A 19,717-nucleotide genomic window follows, 5' to 3' on the forward strand; every position below is an offset into this window, starting at 1 on the left:
ACATCATAACACGATTAATATAGAACTCGATTTATATTGTTGCTTGCTGCTATCAATGACTTATACAGTTTAATTTTGTTGCTTTCTATCAATGACTTATACAATGTAATTCGATTTATATTGTTGTTTGCAACCCTTTAGCACTAATAAAAAATCATAAAATGTTCTCCTTAGAACTTGGTTCTTTCTTAGATTTGATTGTCTCGTTTCTTTAAATCTTGTATAATCTATGATCCTTGCACCAAATTTTGTGTCCCTAAATCTTTAAATCGATTTACATCAGAACACAATTTATATAGAACTCGATTTATGTTGTTGCTTGCTGCTTACATGGTCTTATCAATTTATAAAAAGTGTAAGTTTTTGTTGGAATAGTGTCTAAGGCTGCAACTATATTAGGCAAGTATTTGACCTGATTGTGCATGGTCCTTTTGGGTTGCCTTCACCATAGCAACTTGACAGGATGATTTATAATGAGAGAAGAAATATTATTAATATATTATGAGAATAATATAAGGAATAATAATATTGTTATTTGATTAATATAAGTCATAAATTAATTGGGAATTAATTTGGTGACTTAAAGAGATTAATTAAATAAAGGGGCATAAACTGTCAATTGTATGATAGTTGTACTTTGGGCTATAATCCCTTATGGATAAGGGGTGGACGGTTTTGGGGCTTTGGATAGACCTAGAATTCGTCCAAGGCTTATCATTAGGGGGATTGGATTGCTTAGGGCCTAAGTTATCCAATTAGGGTTTAAGTGTGAAACCCTAGGAGCCTCATTAGTATAAATAGACCCTAGGGGTCAAGGGAAACCAGTACTCTTGCTTCTGAAGAAACCCTGGCCGACTTCCTACCCTCTCCTCTCTCTCTCTCTCTCTCTCTAATCATCCTCTTGCTAAGTTGGTGTTTGTAAGCCATTAGAGGAGTGACAATTGTGACTCTAAGCTCCAAGGACAAGAAGATTCAAGCTAGCAACTCAAGGTAATCTTCTAGATCTGTTTTCTTATGTTATTATACTAGATCTATTGATCAAAGTCTTGGATACATTGCATGTTCAATTAGAGAAACCTAGATCCAAGCATTAGGGTTTGCATGTGCACATAGGAATGTTCTTATGGCTCAAACCCATCAGTGGTATCAAAGCCTTGATTGGTTTCTATTGAATTGATGTGTTGGCTGCTTGTTTGTTGATTGCAAAATTCGAATTTTGTCCTTCTGCCTGATGAACTCGGCGAGTTCCATAGTGGACTCGGCGAGTCCATTGTGGTACTCGGCGAGTTCGAGCGTCAGAAAGAGCTAGTTTCGGGATTTCTTGTTGTTTATCTTATGGAAACTTACCTTTATCTTAATGGGTCAATATAAATCCGATTTTAACATATATTTGAGTATATTCTTGACCTAATTAAAGATATTTATCAATTAATTGAATAATAATTTTCTTATGTGATAATTGATTGATTATTTTAATTAAATTGGTAAATTGTTTTGCAAGAAACATTTAAATAAATCAAATAAAGATAATTATGAGATTAAATGGTTAATTTGAATTATTTGTTATTTGATCCCTTATGTTTTGAAAAGTTTAAAACTTGTCCTCAAGTTTTGAAATTTATGTTTTGTGATTAAAAGTTTAATTTAGACAATTTAAATTTCAAACCCTAGAATTTTACAAGTTTAAAATTCAACCCTATACTAATATAATATTACAAGATTAATATGTATATATGTATGATTAAAATGTTGGTCTTATCGTTAGTAGACCTCATTCACGAAGTCGGTCTATAAGGTGGGTATAAGGTTGCGGCCTATAAAATGGCGCTTAATGGGTGTACACTCACACCCACCGCTTGCTTGATCGGTGGAGGGCCGTTAGCCGAACGGGTAGGATAGGGCAACCTCATCTCCTCATTAATAAGTATAATGAACACATAAAGTAACTAAACTATTTTCAAAATTCCCAATCCTAGTTACTTTAGGAAAAGTGAATTGATGCAATCCCATGAAATTACACTTTGCACCCTTGCTAAGAAGTTAGTGGAGCGTGTGTGGTTTACCGGCACACTAATTGGTTCTAAGCATAGGTGGCAAAGGGTGATTCATTGTTTATCATATTTCGGTGGAGCGTGTGTGGTTTACCGGCACATCGAATAGGTGATTGTTACAATGAAGGCACCGTGTAGATTTGCATGGTTATTCACACCCACTTTGTGATCCTCGGCATCATAGTCACAAACGAGAGGGCATATCGAGATTTAAACATGCCATTGAAAAGTTCAATGAATCTCATCGAAACCTAGGAATTCTCAATACATTTAGAACTTAAAGTTAGGTTTTCATGGTGGAGAATTAGTGAATCGTCATTCACTTACCTTCAATTTGTTTGCATGTTGGATTACGGCATCCCTTTTCTAATATGTAAATATTGTTGTTGGATCCTAGCCCTAATTTTTCTTATTGGGTGATAATTAGGGATTCAAATTCTAATATATCTTTGTCCTTTCTATTTGTAGATGTCGAACGCAAACAACGTTGCTGCTAGTTCATTCACATTGATGGGCCTTTGCCAATAGGTGACTTTCGATGGAACGAACTTTAGCGAATGGATAAGATACATTCGCACGATTGCTCGATACGAGGACAAGGAGTATGTCCTTGATGAGAAGCTCGAGAAGATCAAGCCAGAAATCTCTACTCTAGCTGAAATGACTACTTTTGAGACTCATGAACGTGATGCGACGAAGGTTCATTGCATCATGATAGCCACGATGAACGCCAAATTCCAAAAGTACTATGAGGACATGTATCCGTACGAAATGCACCAAGACTTATTGGAGAGATACCATCAAAACGCGAGGCAGGAATGTTACGAGATCTTCACTAACATGATCTCCGCTAAAATGGGACATGGAGAATCTCTAACCGTGCACCTGCAAAAGATTCAAAGGTATGTCGATCGTCTTCGCAAGTTGAATGTCGACTTTGGGGAAGATTTGGCTATCGACATGGTGCTTCATTCCTTGCCTTCGTGTTACAATCAATTTAGGATGACCTACCACATGAACAAAGAAGAGGTCACCCTAAGTAAGCTCCAAGGTCTCCTAAGGGTTGCTGAGAGCAACCTCAAGGACAAGTCTGTTGCACCAACTCCCAATCCACCAACTGCTCCTGTTTTGGCAATTGGGCAAGGAAGGGGTAAGAAGAGGAAGGCTCCGTCTAAGAGCTACCGCAAGGGAAAATCCCGAGATGGTTCCTCTTATAGTGGGACCAAAGTTGATCCTGCTAAGCCTAACCCTAACCCAAAGGAGGTAGAGTGCCATCATTGCCATAAAATAGGGCATTGGAAGAGAAGCTGCCCAGAATACCTGCAAGCCATCAGGGAAGGAAAGATCAAGCCGTCTTTTGCAGGTATATATACAATTAAATCTAATGATTCATCTCATGCTATTTCTTGGGTCCTAGATATCGAGTGTGGTTACCACATTTGTTCTAAATTGCAGGGACTAAGAAGAAATAGGGATGTGGAGCGTGGAAGAATAAATCTAATCATGGGGAACAGAAGATCGTCGCCTATGACCAAGATTGGAGTGTATTCTTTAGTGCTTAGTAATGGATTGTGTTTAGATTTGAATAATTGTTGCTACTTGCCAGAAATGGCAAGAAACATCATTTCGTTTCATGGTTTGTTTAGACAAGGATTTAGATTTTCTTTTAATAATGAGAATGGTTCAATTTATGCTTATCTAAATGGTGTCTTATATTTTGAAGCAATGCCATGTAATGGAATTTATGAAACTGTTATGATTGTAGATAACCTAGGAAATGATGTTTTGTGCATGGATTCTTCCAATAGTATGGATAAAGCATCCTTGTGTCGTCTTGGACATGTCAACAAGAAGCGCATAGTCCAACTCCAAAAGGATGGAGTGTTGGAGTCATTCGACCTTAGGGAAGATGACACATGCGAATCTCTTTTACTTGGAAAGACGTCCAAGTCACCCTTCACTAGCACATGTGAAAGGGGTGAGGGTTTATTGGACCTCATACATACCTATGTATGTGGACCCTTTAGATCAACCACAAAGGATAAGAACCGCTTCTATGTGACTTTTACGGATGACTATAGTAGATATGGGTATATCTACTTAATCAAGCAAAAGTCATAAACGTTTGAAAAGTTCAAAGATTTCAAGAATGAAGTGGAGAATCAATTGGGCAGGAAAATCAAGATGCTTCGATCCGATCGAGGAGGAGAGTATCTAAGTCTTGAATTCCACGACTATCTCAAAGAGTGTGGAATAGTTTCACAATTGACGCCACCTAGGACACCGCAGTTGAATGGTGTGGCAGAAAGGCGTAATCGAACCTTGTTAGACATGGTCTGCTCTATGATGAGTCGTGCTTCACTACCTATCTCGTTCTGGGGGTATGCTTTAGAGACTGCCGCCCATATCCTTAACCGAGTCACTACTAAGAAAGTGCCAAAACACCTCACCAGATGTGGACAGGGAAAGCTCCCTCGTTGGGACATATCAAGGTTTGGGTTTGCGAGGCTTTCGTAAGACGCGATACTCACGACAAGCTCGAACCTTGAAGTGAGCGATGTATTTTCATCGGCTACCCGCAAAAATCCTTTGGATATCTCTTCTATAGACCGAAGGACAATGTTGTCTTCGTTGCGAGGAGAGGAGTTTTCCAAGAGCGATAACTCATAAGCTAAGGAGACAGTGGGAGGCAGATCGAGCTTGAAGAGATTCAAGAGTCGATTGATGAAGGAACCTCTACCGCTGGCGTTCAACCCTAGGAGGAAACTCCGGTTGAACGGATTGACGAGTCCTTACCTCTTAGACGTTCCGAAAGAGTTAGAGTTCAACCCCAGTTTTATGGTTTTCATATTACTACCGAAGGGGACACGTATATTAGTGATGGTACACTAATAAATTTAGATGAACCTAATAGCTATAAGGAATCCATGGCAGGCTCGGAGTTTGCGAAATGGAAGGAGGCAATGGACAGCGAGATCCAATCCATGTATGACAACCAAGTTTGGAATTTGGTTGATAATGTGCCCGGACGTAAGACCGTTGGGTGCAAATGGATCTTCAAGAAGAAGACCGACGTGGATGTAAAGGTACACACATATAAGGCGCGATTGGTTGCGAAGGGCTTTACTCAAACTCCCGGAGTTGACTATGATGAGACCTTCTCACCAGTTGCGAAAATAAAGTCTATTAGGGTGATGCTAGCCATTGCTGCATTTCATGATTATGAGATATGGATGATGGACGTCAAGACCGCTTTCCTTAATGGAAAGTTGGCTGAGGATGTTTACATGGCTCAGCCAGAGGGTTTTGTTGATCTGAAGCATCCCAATAATGTGTGTAAGCTTGAGAAGTCCATTTATGGACTTAAGCAAGCGTCTCGTAGATGGAATCTTTGCTTCGATGAGAAAGTCAAAAAGTTTGGATTTGTACGAAGCGAGGATGAATCATGTGTATATGTCAAAGCCAGTGGGAGTATAGTTAGCTTCCTCGTTCTGTATGTCGATGACATACTGCTCATAGGAAACGACGTCCCGACACTGCAGGAGGTTAAGTCCTGGCTCGGGAAGTGCTTCGCTATGAAGGACCTCAGAGAGGCTTCCTATATTTTGGGAATAAGGATAGTGAGAGAACGAAGTAAGAGTCTAATAGGACTTAGTCAGAACACTTACCTAGATAAAGTACTAAAACATTTTAGTATGGAAAACTCGAAGAAGGGAGAATTACCGATACAAAGTAATCCCAAGTTGAGTAAGACTCAAAGTCCGAGTACCGAAGCTGAAATAGCATAAATGAGCCGAGTACCATACGCTTCCGCAGTTGGATCAATCATGTATGCTATGACTTGCACTCGCCCTGATGTAGCCTTTGCTTTGAGCATGGTTAGTAGATATCAAGGGAACCCTGGCAGAGCCCATTGGATTGCGGTCAAGAATATCCTTAAGTACCTTCGGAGGACGAAGGAATGGTTTTTAGTCCTCGGGGGGAGTGATGACTTAAAGGTGCGAGGGTATAGTGACGCTAGCTTCCAGACCGACAGGGACAACTACCGTTCGCAGTCGGGCTGGGTCTTTACCCTGAATGGAGGAGCAGTAACTTGGAAAAGTTCCAAGCAAGAAACCGTAGCTGATTCAACGTGCGAATCAGAGTACATTGCAGTGAGCGAAGCGTCGAAGGAGGCAATATGGTTGAAGAACTTCATTGGTGATCTTGGAGTTGTATTTTCCATAAAGGAGCCTATGGAAATTTCCTGTGATAATGAAGGAGCGGTTGCCTTGACCAAGGAACCAAAGGATCATGGTAGATCTCGACATATCGACAGAAAATATCATTTCATTAGACATCGAGTAGAAGGACACCTCGTGGTTAGGAGGATATCATCAGAAGATAACCCAGCAGATCCGCTTACGAAGGGACTGAGTAGGGTTAAGCACTTGCAGCATGCTAGGAGTATTGGGCTGAAGGATGATATTAGGTTAGATTAAATAGTATTAGAAACGTGTAATAGATAAATGTAATTAACATTTGATGATTAAATAAAGGAGTATTATTTAATAGTAATGTTACTATCTTATGTTAATTGTTTAACTATTGTTTCACTTTGCATGTTTTGACTTCCAGAATAATTAAGTTTATTTAGAATAATCGAATTATTCAAATTGTCCACAATCGTTCATATGTTGGAAGTAGGTATGAATGAAGATTGTCATGAATTGGTGTGTAGATTGTCTAAATGGTATTAGACATAACAAAAGTTTGCTGCAACGTTCATGAGTGCTTATGAACTAGTTTTGAGCATTGGAACAAACCCAAGCTTGCTGGAATCACCTTATGGAATGAGATGAAAAGTTTGATCGCAAGACGATAATATCATATGGTATTAAAACCTAGATATATGGTTTGTTATTTGTTAAATGGTTGTACATTGATAATGCGAAACCGCATCAGTAACTTGATGTTATAAAACGCATTGTTGTGTATAGTTGATTAATGAATAAGTAAATGTATATAAGTCGAAGTTTATCTGTTACTTTTATCCTAAGAAGGTAAAAGCGATATCTCGGCCGCTCGATGATTTGATTTGACTTATGTGTCGATCCCGGTCAGAACTAAATTGATGTGTTCAATTAAGTTCTATGTCGAATAAATTTGAGATCGAGAAACCAACTGCTGGACAATTAATTCCATTAGAATTGTCCGCATGATATCTAAACAGAGGACTGTACGATCCCTTATCTAAAGGACAGATTGATAAGATCAGAGTTTGACAGCGTCTTTGAGAGCTAATATTGCTAATCGGATTATACCTGTGAATATAGTTACTAGACTTATCCAAGTAGGAGACTGTTGGAATAGTGTCTAAGGCTGCAACTATATTAGGCAAGTATTTGACCCGATTGTGCATGGTCCTTTTGGGTTGCCTTCACCATAGCAACTTGACAGGATGATTTATAATGAGAGAAGAAATATTATTAATATATTATGAGAATAATATAAGGAATAATAATATTGTTATTTGATTAATATAAGTCATAAATTAATTGGGAATTAATTTGGTGACTTAAAGAGATTAATTAAATAAAGGGGCATAAACTGTCAATTGTATGATAGTTGTACTTTGGGCTATAATCCCTTATGGATAAGGGGTGGACGATTTTGGGGCTTTGGATAGACCTAGAATTCGTCCAAGGCTTATCATTAGGGGGATTGGATTGCTTAGGGCCTAAGTTATCCAATTAGGGTTTAAGTGTGAAACCCTAGGAGCCTCATTAGTATAAATAGACCTTAGGGTCAAGGGAAATCAGTACTCTTGCTTCTGAAGAAACCCTGTCCGACTTCCTCCCCTCTCCTCTCTCTCTCTCTCTAATCATCCTCTTGCTAAGTTGGTGTTTGTAAGCCATTAGAGGAGTGACAATTGTGACTCTAAGCTCCAAGGACAAGAAGATTCAAGCTAGCAACTCAAGGTAATCTTCTAGATCTGTTTTCTTATGTTATTATACTAGATCTATTGATCAATGTCTTGGATACATTGCATGTTCAATTAGAGAAACCTAGATCCAAGCATTAGGGTTTGCATGTGCACATAGGAATGTTCTTATGGCTCAAACCCATCAGTTTTTTCATGTAGTTACATCATACATATTTCCATGGATTTTGAAAAATTATCAGTATAGGATTAATGAAAACGATGCTTACATCATACATATTTCCTTACATGTATTTTTTAGCTAGATAAGTCATATACATTGTTTGATAAGTCATATACACGATTTCTCACCGATTGTTTGTGTGAACCGTTTTCAGATTTTTGTAATCATGTCTTCAGTAGAACCGAATCAACCTAATGATTCTAACACGGTTAATGATACCGCCAATTCTGCAATTAACTGTAACGAGAAACAAATTAAATTCACATCTCCAATGTGGCGTCATTTCACATATGAAGAAGTCAATGGAACCAAGAAGGCTGTTTGTAAGTATTGTAGAAAGGAAATTACTTATACAACGAAAAATGGAACCAAGGGGATGCATTCTCACCATAAGTCATGCAAGATACGAATTGGGCAAAAGAAAATTGATAATTTTCAGAGTCAATTAACCGGAAAAGGATCTAAGACGGATGAAAGTGGGGGATCAATTTTTGAAACACATGAGTTTAATTATGATGATTCGCGAACCGATCTTGCTAAAATGATCACAAAACATGATTACCCACTTAGAATTGTTGAACATGAAGGCTTTAGAGATTTTTGTCAGGGGCTCCAACCACTTTGTAGGCCTATTTGTAGAAACACAACTAGATCCGATGTCATGAAGTTGTACGGTGAGGAAAAGGCAGGGATGATGCATTTTTTGGAGACTATCCAAGGTAGGATTGCAATAACTACCGATATGTGGACTGCCAACTACCAAAAAAAAAGAATACATGACAATGACAACCCATTTCATTGATGATTCTTGGCAACTAAAAAGTCGTCTTTTGAGGTAATACTTAATTTATATTAATTTCTTTAATCTATCAGTATGCATTCTTTAATTAAATTGAATTTATTTTGTTAACTGGTAGGTTTATATATGTGCCATGTCCCCATACTACTAAGAAACTAACTAATGTGTTGATGAATAGTTTGATGGACTGGAACATAGATAAAAAATTATCAACTTTAACTGTTGATAATTGTTCAACAAATAATTACATGATAGATTTGATGGTAGACAAACTACCTTTTGAAAGCTTGATTTTGGGTAGAAGCTTGTTTCATATGCAATGTGTTGCACATATTTTGAATTTAATTGTGAGGAATGGGTTGGATGTTTTTGGACATGGGATTGAGAAAGTGTGTAACAGTTGTAGTTTTTGGACAACCACACCAAAAAGACTTGATACATTTCAAAAAAATGCAAAGTGTGAGAATGTTTCTTGTGAAAAAAGCCTAGTTGTTGATTGTAAAACACGATCGAATTCTACGTATTTAATGCTTTCCACAACTTTGAAATACAAGAAGGTGTTTTATCGATTACAACAACGTGAGCCCCAATATAAGAATGCACCTGATGAGAAAGAGTGGGCTTTGGCAAGTGAGCTTTGTGACAGACTAAAAATCTTTTATAATGTCACAGAAATATTTTCGGGAACAAAATATCCAACAACCAACATTTTTCCCCAAAATATGTGAAATAAAGATTGCTCTAAAGAAATGGGATACATCTAGTTTCGTTGAAATCAGCGAAATGTCCGAAAATATGATTACAAAGTTTGATGAGTATTGGAAAGAAAGTCAAGGGGTGTTGTCTATGGCGATGATATTGGATCCAAGGTTTAAGATGAAGCTCCTAGAGTATTTGTTTTTCCTATTATCTATGGAGTAGATAATGCAAACGATGAAATTCAGAAAGTGCGTCAAATTTGTGAAGATATATATCTACGATATGTGTCAAGTGTTATGAGTCAAGCAAGTAATGATGATATTACTAGTAAGCCCACTTCTAGTCATGCAGCTCCCGCAAGTGACATGGACTCATTAGATGCTTTCTTTTCATGGAATTCTTCTACTAGTGAAGTTTTTGTAAAAAATGAATTAGGAAGGTACTTAGAGGAAGACACTTTACCCCGGATTCATGAGTTTGATGTGTTAGGTTGGTAGAAGTTAAATGGGGTTAAGTATCCTACATTGTGTTTGCTTGCAAAAGACATATTAGCCATTCCTATCTCCATTGTTGCTTTAGAGTCTTCTTTTTCTACAAGTGGTAGAATCGTTGGTCCATATAGTAGTAGACTTCTTCCATCAACAATTGAAGCTATCATATGCACTCAAAATTGGCTATGGGCGGGTAAAAAATGTATGTATGAATTTGCTTGAACCATTGTTTTTTAATTCATTTTAATATATTATGCTTATTACCTTTATTTATTTTTTCTTTGTTAGGTTGTGTTATTGATGGTGATGATGTACATTCAGATGAAGACGACGAGGGACTTGAGGTAAGATTGTTCAATTTGTCGTTTTGTATTGAATAAACTAATATAATAATTTATTTTATTATTATTTTTGTTATTTATTTAGGGAGGGTATTCGAATATCGGTGAATGAAGAGTTGAAGGAAATTAATGGATACTGAAGATGTAGTGAATTGGTGTTTTATATTTGTAATTTTGGATTTGGTGTATTTTGCATTTGTAATGTTGGATTTGTCTTCGCAAGATTGTTGGATTTGTCTTTGTAAGATTGTAAGATTGTTGTAATTGTTGGATTTTTAATTTTTTAGTTTCTAAAAGATTATGTTTTAAGCTTTTAAAATTACTAAAAATAGTATATTTTTTCCAAAAACAAAGCAATGTTTTAGCAAAAAAAATCCAATTTTAAGTCGGGGCCCGGGGGAACCGAGGGAACAGGGGCGGGACTGGGGGTTGTGTAAACAGGGGATCCGAGGGAGGGAGTGGGAGCGGGGGCAACAACTATTTTTGGGGGAGGGGGCGAAGGCACCTATTACCACTCCTGTTTGCCCCCGTTGACATCCCTATGTGTTGAAGGCCGACATACCCTGGGCGAATTGGATAGACTGCAGACCCGAGAGGGCATACTAGTCAGGCCGAAGGCCCAGCGAGCAGTCCGGATAGGCTGAAGGCCCTAAGAGGCGGTCCAGACGTGCCAATGGCTCGGAGAGCGGTCCAGATAGACTGATGGCCCTGCGAGGCGGTCCAGTCAGGTTGATGGCTAATTATGCATGTTGTTTGTTTATATGATCTGATTATGATTGTATGGAATTTGTATTTGGGGGGAAGTGTAACATCCCGAATCCTAGGTATAATATTTATATATTTATTTTTGGTGTTTACTGTGACATCCCCAAAATCTCGGCCAGAAAAGACCGATTTTCATTTATGCTTTTAAATGTTTTCAGAGTAAATCCTTTTGATTTGAAAGAGTTGCGGAATTTGTTCCCAAAACAAAACATGATAAAATAGTATTTATCAAAGCATTTCATCAAGAGATGCATTTCATTATATAATCAAAACTCGGGATGTCATGTTCCGATACAGACCATAAAGCATAAACGATAAACATTACAAGTCATTCAACAAATATATACATATACAGACTTGTAAACAAAACAACAAGATGATCCATCCATCTTACGCCCTTGTGCCACTTCCTGTAATACAAATAAAACTGAGTGGGTCAGGCTTGGGAGCCTGGTGAGCATATAGGGTTTTCAACCCACAATAAATAAGTTATATTTAATTTCACCAACCAAACACTATCCCGATTACCCATTCCCGTTATCCTCACTTTACGTCCCTAAAACAACTATCTCAAGGGACCTAATCTAGGATTTTCATCGGGACGGACATCACTGCGAAGGGGTTTCCTCAACAATAGATATCCTAAAGGCAACCATGAGGGGGATAGAGTACACCGGTGAACACATCGTTCACAACACCTACAGGTTATGAACCTGCTAGCGTTCCACTGGACTGTCTAGAAAGAGTCCGTGGTCGTTATCCATACTCCGCTGAATAACTAGATCAACAACAACAACAACAACGAGGCCTCTCATCTGTTTATTACACACCAACTATCTACCCATGTTCTACCCAACATATTAGTAGATAAACATATACATTTGTATACATAGTTTAAAGAAAACCTGTATAGCATGCTTGAATCAACACATATATCACATAACAGATGAGGCACACACACACATAACACATATTTCATAAAGAAATAAGCAGATCTGTAAGATAGAAGAGAATGAATACTCATTCACACATAACACAACCAAATATATACACATAGCACGTATTTTTATATAAAATACTTCGTATTATTGTATTAGAAGAAATAACTACACACTCACTTGATCAGAAGATGATCGGACAGCACTACGGCTTATAGAAGTAGTAATCCACAGCAGATCTGGAAGATCTTCACAAAAATCGACTTTTCGCGGGCAGAGCTTCGACTCGGAAACCGCGCTTCTCGGGATCTTCGGGATCTCGGGACTTGCCTCGGGGCTAGAGTATAATACCGGGGCTTCGGGGTAGCTTCGGGGGTAAAAATGCAGAGCTTCGACACGAAAATGAGAGGGAATTGGCAAAAATACCCGGAACCCTCGCATCCTATTTATAGGAGGCTGGAGCCTCGGAGTACGCGGGGCGTACTGCGTTACGCGGGGCGTACTGCCCAAAACGTCATTGCTTACGTATCCGAAGTGCTCGAGTGCGAGTGTCGACATCCCTCGGAGTACGCAGGGCGTACTCGAGTACGCGGGGCGTACCTCGGATCAGATCGGTGACTCCTTCGGATAATGCTTCCGAATTTCCAATTAAATTTAAATACAAAATATTAAATAAACTTCGGAAACTCATATCTTCTTCATACGAACTCCGTTTTCGACGTTCTTTATATCCACGGAAAGGTGAGACCACGCTCTACGACTTTCGTTTAGACTCCGTCGGCTAATTTTGACTTTATTTTTATTAATTATTTTTAATAGGCCGCGACAGAAACTTTCGTTATAAATTCATAACTTCTTCGTTTGATGTCCGTTCTCGCCTAACTTTTTATCGCTTCGATACCAACAACGAGACCTTCGATCCTCGTTTAGATTGCTTCGGCTAAAAACCGCTCGATCTCAAATCGAGTATTTCAGGCTGTATACCGCTAAGCCGGAACTTCGATAAATCATAACTTCCTCATACGAAGTCAGATTTGGGCGTTCTATATATATTCGGAAACCTCGTTTCAACTACTACAACATAGATCAAAGATATTAAGTTTATTTTACACTTAAATTTTGACGCTTATTTTTATTCTTAATTAATCAAACCACATAATTAAGCAATTAAGCACAAAACACATAATACTCAAATAATACAATCTTATTATTTCAAAACGGGTTACAAAGGTTAACCTAGACTATTATATTGCTAAATATGGCAAGCCCGGAAACACAGGCGTTACAATTCTCTCCACCTTAGAATGATTCCGTCCCCGGAATCACACATCAACAAACAAATGCGGATAGCGACTCAACATGTCACTCTCCGTCTCCCAGGTGAGATTCGGCCCATTCGTGTGTTTCCATCGGACAAGCACTAACCCAACCATCTTGCGTCGCAATTTCTTAGTCTTTCGGTCAACAATTGCCTCTGGTTCTTCAATCAACCTTTTGTTCTCATCAATTCTCAATTCAGAAATTGGAATTATGTCGGGAACTTCTCCCGTGAACTTCCTCAAATAACACACATGAAAAGTGTTATGAATTCCATTCAGTTCTTCTGGTAGTTCGAGCTTGTAAGCTTGGTTCCCAATCCTCTGAAGAACTTTAAACGGTCCAATAAACCTTGGACTCAACTTTCCCCTTTTACCAAATCTTATAAGTCCCTTCCACGGCGAGACTTTAAGCAAAACCGAATCCCCAACCTCAAAAGTTATCGGTCTCCGCTTCTTGTCAGCATAGCTCTTTTGACGATCCTGAGCCGCTAACATTCTTTCCCTAATTATTTTCAACTTTTCAGCAGTTTGATGAACCAACTCCGGTCCCATAAACTGCTTTTCCCCAGCCTCAAGCCAACAAGACGGCGTACGACACTTCTGTCCATACAAAGCTTGGTAAGGTGCCATCTTAATGCTCGAGTGGAAACTATTATTATAGGAAAATTCTACCAACGGTAAATGTTCATCCCAATTACCTAGGAATTCCAGAGTACATGCTCTCAGCATATCTTCAAGTGTTTGTATCGTTCGCTCGCTCTGACCATCAGTCTGCGGATGGTAAGCTGTACTTAAACACAACTTGGTACCCAATTCCTCTTGTAGACTTCTCCAAAACCTCGATGTGAAACGGCTATCACGATCCGACACAATCGTTAACGGAACACCGTGAAGCCTCACAATTTCCTTCACGTAAGAATTCGCAAGCTTCTCCATAGACCATTTCTCCCTGGCCGCTATGAAATGCGCACTCTTAGTGAATCGATCAACGATCACCCAAATCATGTCGTGACCATTCTTTGTTCTGGGCAGTTTAGTGACAAAATCCATAGCAATGTCTTCCCACTTACCCATAGGCACAGGCAAAGGTTCTAAACTCCCGTACGGTTTCTGATGTTGTGTCTTGACTCTCGCACAAGTCACACACTCGGCCACATACTTTGCAACATCAAGCTTCATCGTCGGCCACCAGTAGTAGGGTTTCAGGTCCCTATACATTTTAGTGCTACCCGGATGAATCGAGTACATGGTCTTGTGAGCTTCTTCCATCAGAAGATCTCTGACTCCTCCTGTCTTAGGTATCCAAATCCGATCTTGGAACACCTTCAGTCCATGACTGTTTACACCAAACACCAACGTTTTGCCCAAACGTTCCTCCTTTCTGTCATTCTTCTCAGAAGCTTCGCTCTGAGCTTTCTTTATACTTTCCAAAATAGTTGAGACAACTTCAATTCTCAACGCTCTTGGCCTTTTCCTTTCGGGATTGACTTTCCGACTGAGAGCATCAGCAACAACATTAACTTTACCGGGGTGGTAAAGTATCTCGCAGTCATAGTCTTTAAGTAATTCTAGCCAGCGTCGTTGCCTCATATTCAATTCTTTCTGATTAAAGAGGTATTGGAGACTCTTATGATCAGTGAAAAGTTTGCACTTCGTGCCATAGAGGTAATGCCTCCATATTTTCAGAGCGAAAACTACCGCTGCCAACTCTAAATCATGAGTCGGGTAGTTCTTTTCATGCTCTTTCAGCTGTCGAGACGCATATGCTATCACCTTTTCTCTTTGGGTCAAAACACAACCCAAACCAACACCAGACGCATCGCTATAGACAGCGAAGTCTTCAACTCCATCGGGTAGAGAAAGTATCGGTGCCTCGCATAGCTTCTTCTTTAGCTTCTCAAATGCTTCCTGATGCTTCTCACCCCAAGCATAAGTAGCTCCTTTGTGGGTCAAAGCTGACAATGGACTAGCGATCGAAGAAAAGCCTTGGATAAACCTTCGGTAATATCCAGCTAATCCTAAAAAGCTTCGAATCTCCGTGGGACTTTTCGGTTGTTCCCACTTCGTCACAGCTTCGATCTTCGCTGGATCAACCATTATCCCTTCTTGGTTGACCACGTGACCCAAGAATTGGACTTCACGAATCCAAAAATCACATTTGGAGAACTTAGCATACAGCTTCTCCTTCTTCAGAACTTCCAACACTTCTCGCAAGTGTCTGCCATGCTCCTCCTGGCTTTTCGAGTAAATCAGAATGTCGTCTATGAACACTATCACAGATTTATCAAGGAACGGGTTACAAACCCTATTCATCAAATCCATGAACGCTGCTGGAGCATTGGTTAGTCCAAACGACATAACCAAGAACTCGTAGTGTCCATATCTTGTTCTGAATGCAGTCTTCTCGATATCTTGCTCTCTTACTTTCAGCTGATGATATCCTGACCTAAGATCGATCTTCGAGAAATAGCTCGAACCTTGCAATTGATCAAACAGGTCATCAATCCTCGGCAACGGATATCTATTCTTTATTGTTGCTTTGTTCAGCTCTCTGTAATCGATGCACATTCTCATACTTCCATCTTTCTTCTTTACAAATAACACCGGAGCTCCCCAGGGCGATGAACTAGGTCTAATGAAACCGTTGTCCAATAACTCCTGAAGTTGCATCATTAGCTCCTTCATCTCCGTCGGTGCTAATCGATAAGGTGCTTTCGCAATTGGCGTTGTTCCTGGCAACAAGTCAATACGAAATTCCACTTGTCTATCAGGCGGTAATCCAGGAAGATCTTCGGGAAATACTTCCGGATAATCACACACCACTGGAATATTCTGCATCACCTTCTTTTCCTTCTTAGCATCAATCACGAATGCTAAAAACGATGTACACCCCTTGGTCAAACATTTTCTGGCTTTCATCAATGAAATGATTCCAGAATTCACTCTGCGTTTATCTCCATACACCATAAACGAATCTTTCCCAGGCGGGTTTACTTTGACTATTTTCTTCTTGCATAAAATTTCGGCGTCGTTGGCGCTAAGCCAATCCATTCCCAATACGATGTCGAAACCATTAAGTTCGATAGGCAATAATTCCTCGTGGAACTTATTCCCATTCAGATCAATTAAGATGTTTTTCATGCGATAGCTAACAGGTACAAACTTGCCACTAGCAACTTCGACTAATAAAGCATTATCTAGTCTAACAACAGGCAAAGCTAGCTTTCTACCAAATTCATGCGATATAAAGGAGTAGTTGGCTCCAGAATCAAATAAAATTTGGGCAGGCAATTCGTTAACGAGAAAGGTACCTGAAGCGACATCAGCTTCATCTTTAGCAGCTTCCAGTGTCATCTGGAATGCTCTCGCCTTTGGCTTTGGCGGAATGTTGGGTCTAGCTGCCTCCTTCCTTTTCGGGCAATCTCTCGACATATGACCCTCCTCACCACAACCATAGCAAACTTTCTTTGTGAGGGTACACTCATTGGCATAGTGCCCTGGCTTTCCACACTTGTAGCACGTGTTCGCCACCTCACATCTTCCATGATGCTTCTTCTTACATTTGTCGCACCATTTCGCCTCACCTCCACCTCCCCTCGAACCAGACTTCGAGAACTTGTTTTTCTTGTTGGACCCTGAAGTTCCATCGAACTTCCTCTTTTCTCCAACATCTATTCTTTCCAGACCCTTTTCCTTCTGCTGGGCCTCCACATTCTTAGCTGCACGAACAGCCGTTTTCAGAGTGGTTGCCATTTTGACTGTCGGACCAAAGTCAGCAGGCAGTCCGTTAGCAAACCTCTCAATCTTGGAGAGTTCCGTTGGCACTAGGTACGGAAACAACTTCATCTTCTCAGTAAATGCAGTAGCATAGTCATCTATGCTCATCTTCCCCTTCTTTAAGTTTTGAAACTCATTGTTCAGATCAATCAGATCTATCTCCGAACAATACTGCACCCTTAACTGTTCCAAGAACTCCTCCCATGACATTTTCAGGGCTTCTCCTCGTGGCATAGTATCTGCCAACAACTTCCACCAACTCAAGACCCCAGTCTTCAGTTGTCTAACCGCAAATACGGTCTTCTGTTTGTTGCTACAGTCGCAACTTTCAAATACCATCTCCATTTCGGAGATCCAATCCATTATCTCAACAGGCTTTGGGCTCCCAGAAAGACTTGGCGGTTTGGCGCCCAAGAAATTCTTGTACATACGCCCATCCTTGTTGTTTCTCCTTTCCGGATCGTTCCTTCGTTCCTCTTGAGTCCCAACTTGACTCACCATGCGACTATTGTTCCCTTCCTCCGATTGCTCGGGAATCAATTCCGGTTCCTCAATAGGTATGATAGGTTCATCCCTATTATTATGCAACATTTGTCGCATCTCCTCCCTTTGTTCGGCTAGCATAGCCCGAATCATGGCTTGCACCGCAGCCATTGTTATTGGTTCTGGTGCTGCTGCTACAACAGGTATTTGCTCAATCACTGGCGGTTGATTCCTGTTTTCATCCGCGTTTCCAACGCCACTCCTCGTTCTCACCATTTTTTTTGATCTACACCGAATAATTTCACCTTATTACTCCAAACGATTACATGCTAGTTCTAATATCGTATACATACGCTTAGAATCCTAAACACATAAACCTTCAGATCCGGTTGGCAACAAACCGTAGATCCGAACAAATAATATCATATATGGCAACATATAACATTTAGCACATAAAAGCATTTTAGGCAACTTTCCTAAAATAAACTAGTGCTCGTGTCTAAAATCCAACAGACACACATCTCATCATTACATTTAGCATTCTAAGTTTAAGTCTAGAAATCCTACAAATTCCTAGTTCGCTTAAACTAATGCTCTGATACCAACTGTGACATCCCCAAAATCTCGGCCAGAAAAGACCGATTTTCATTTATGCTTTTAAATGTTTTCAGAGTAAATCCTTTTGATTTGAAAGAGTTGCGGAATTTGTTCCCAAAACAAAACATGATAAAATAGTATTTATCAAAGCATTTCATCAAGAGATGCATTTCATTATATAATCAAAACTCGGGATGTCATGTTCCGATACAGACCATAAAGCATAAACGATAAACATTACAAGTCATTCAACAAATATATACATATACAGACTTGTAAACAAAACAACAAGATGATCCATCCATCTTACGCCCTTGTGCCACTTCCTGTAATACAAATAAAACTGAGTGGGTCAGGCTTGGGAGCCTGGTGAGCATATAGGGTTTTCAACCCACAATAAATAAGTTATATTTAATTTCACCAACCAAACACTATCCCGATTACCCATTCCCGTTATCCTCACTTTACGTCCCTAAAACAACTATCTCAAGGGACCTAATCTAGGATTTTCATCGGGACGGACATCACTGCGAAGGGGTTTCCTCAACAATAGATATCCTAAAGGCAACCATGAGGGGGATAGAGTACACCGGTGAACACATCGTTCACAACACCTACAGGTTATGAACCTGCTAGCGTTCCACTGGACTGTCTAGAAAGAGTCCGTGGTCGTTATCCATACTCCGCTGAATAACTAGATCAACAACAACAACAACAACGAGGCCTCTCATCTGTTTATTACACACCAACTATCTACCCATGTTCTACCCAACATATTAGTAGATAAACATATACATTTGTATACATAGTTTAAAGAAAACCTGTATAGCATGCTTGAATCAACACATATATCACATAACAGATGAGGCACACACACACATAACACATATTTCATAAAGAAATAAGCAGATCTGTAAGATAGAAGAGAATGAATACTCATTCACACATAACACAACCAAATATATACACATAGCACGTATTTTTATATAAAATACTTCGTATTATTGTATTAGAAGAAATAACTACACACTCACTTGATCAGAAGATGATCGGACAGCACTACGGCTTATAGAAGTAGTAATCCACAGCAGATCTGGAAGATCTTCACAAAAATCGACTTTTCGCGGGCAGAGCTTCGACTCGGAAACCGCGCTTCTCGGGATCTTCGGGATCTCGGGACTTGCCTCGGGGCTAGAGTATAATACCGGGGCTTCGGGGTAGCTTCGGGGGTAAAAATGCAGAGCTTCGACACGAAAATGAGAGGGAATTGGCAAAAATACCCGGAACCCTCGCATCCTATTTATAGGAGGC

The sequence above is a fragment of the Lactuca sativa genome, chromosome 9 (genome assembly GCF_002870075.4).
Source record: "Lactuca sativa cultivar Salinas chromosome 9, Lsat_Salinas_v11, whole genome shotgun sequence".
NCBI classification, from domain to species: domain Eukaryota; kingdom Viridiplantae; phylum Streptophyta; class Magnoliopsida; order Asterales; family Asteraceae; genus Lactuca; species Lactuca sativa.